Here is a 2,422-nt window from a genome sequence, read left to right as displayed (position 1 = left end):
TTTTAATAAATAGAATTATCTATGTAGTTCCTCTTTAAAAGTCATTCTTTAAGAGAAACAAGCCAAGCCTTTCATACTAAGCTTACCAAGCTCTAAGAGCTTGCCTCGAACCATAAATGACTTTAGCATGTTTAAAAACATTGTGAGAAAAATCTTTATTTTCAAAATCGGGAGGTTGGGCCACATACACTTCTTTATCTATTAAACCATTAAGAAAAGCATACTTTACGTCCATTTGGTATAGCTTGAATCCTTGAAAGGCAGCATATGCGAGCAGCGGCCTTACTGACTCTATACGAGCAACCGGAGTAAATGATTCATCAAAGTCTATCCCTTCCTCTTGGTCATAACCTTATGCGACAAGTCTTACTTTGTTTCTCACAATCTTGCCATCATCTCCCAGGTTGTTCTTGAAAATCCATTTGGTTCCAGTAATATTCTTTCCCTTTAAATCAAGAACTAAAGTCCCCCATTGTTCTTTTCAAATTCTTTCATCTCATCTTTCAAATTTTGACCTAAGATGATCCTTAAGAGCCTCTTCAATATTTTGAGGCTAAATTGTTAAAATGAGGGCAAAATTGTTTGACCTTTGTCTTCTTGCAGAGGATTTTGTTGTGATGCCTTGTGAAGGATTATCAACAATGAATTGATTAGGATAATTCTACATAAATCTCCATTCTCTAGGTTTGGAAGCATTTTGAGCAGGTTTAGGTGCTAGTTCTGCAGTTTTTAGTTCTACAAACATATTGTCTCCTTCAGAATTAGGAGATAATTCTATTTGGTCTCTAGAATTTTTGTTATCTGCAACATCTATAGAATCTAGTTGCACTTTCTAAAATGTACCTTTTCCAGAGCTATTTGTAGTAATTATATCATCTGTAATGCCATCTATTAGAACAATAGAATTATCATTAGTATCAAAAAATATGACATTTATGGTTTTCTCAATAGTTTTGGAGCCTTTAAGATAAAATAGACTGCTAGTTGTGGAATAACCAAAGAACATTCCTTCATAGCTCTTTACCAAGATTTTCTTTTATGTTCAAAATAAAATATTTACATCTAAAGATATGAAAGTATTTCATATTTGGAGGGGTTCCTTTCCATAACCCATAGGGAGTTTTCTTTAAAATCTTATGAATAATGATTCGGTTTAAAATATAGCATGTAGTGTTCACTACTTCAGCCTTAAAGTAAACTTAGAATGTCACTTTCACATAACATTGGTCTAACCATCTCTTAAAGGCTTCTATTCCTTCTTTCTATTACGCCATTTTGTTGAAGCGTTCTTGGATAAGAGAAGTTATATGCAATTCCATTCTCATCACAAAAAGATTCAAAAAGATAGTTTTCAAATTTGTTTTCATGATCACTTTTTATTGAAATAATTTCTAAATCTTTTTTATTTTGAACCTTTTTGCTGAATTTTTGAAAAATTTGAAAACCATCACTCTTATGAGTAAGAAAAATCACCCAACCATATCTAGAATAGTCATCCACTATAACCATACCATAAGTTTTACCTCTAAGGCATTAAGTATTAGTAGAACCAAAGAGATCAATAGGCAAAAGCTCTAAAAGAGGTATTTCTTAGGTTTAAAAGAGGTTTTAGTTTGTTTACCCATTTGACATGCATCACAAGTGATATCTTTTTCAAACTTGATATTAGGAAGACCTCTCACTAAATTCTTTTTTAACTAGCGTAGAGATTTAGAACATGCTTGCATATCCAAATCTCTTATGCCAAATCCACTTTTCAGAATCAACAGAAAAAAAAACATTTTACATTTTAACTCTTTAGTTTATCTAGAGTTAAACTATAAACATTGTCACACTTTTTGGCTATGAGTAAAATATAATTAAAATTTCATCAATCACCTTACATTCAGGTTTTTTAAAGGTTACCATATAAATATTGTTACATAATTAACTTTCAAAATCAAAATATTAAAACAAAGATTAAATGGCTTTTAATGCACTACTCTCTTTATCTTTTGTATCTCTCTAAGTAAGCTTGAATCTAGACAAAATAGAAATAAGAATACACTCAAATTAAAAGCAATGTAAATCAGATCAACTATGCTCGAATGGTTACTTTTTCTTTGGATGAAATCTTCTTTTATAGAGCTTGATAGCTTTCTTCAATCCTAGAATCATTCTTAAATTGATCAAGCTAGCCATTTGCACATTCAATGGTTATAGCTATTGGCATTGAAGGAGATTCTTTTTCTTGTTTAGATTGATTGTGTGCAGAGCCTTTTCTCGTGCATAAAGATAAGATTTTTGCTTGATTTATTCAATCATGAGCCGTCTTTGCTTGAATCATGAATTTCTAGATTGATTATTTTTTTGCACAATTAGTAGTCAAATTCTAAATAATAGAAACCAAATATAGTAAATTAAATATCAAGTGTACAAATAA

This window comes from Arachis hypogaea, chromosome 1 (genome assembly GCF_003086295.3).
Source record: "Arachis hypogaea cultivar Tifrunner chromosome 1, arahy.Tifrunner.gnm2.J5K5, whole genome shotgun sequence".
Taxonomy (NCBI): Eukaryota; Viridiplantae; Streptophyta; class Magnoliopsida; order Fabales; family Fabaceae; genus Arachis; species Arachis hypogaea.
Note: the sequence above shows the minus strand (reverse complement) of the source record.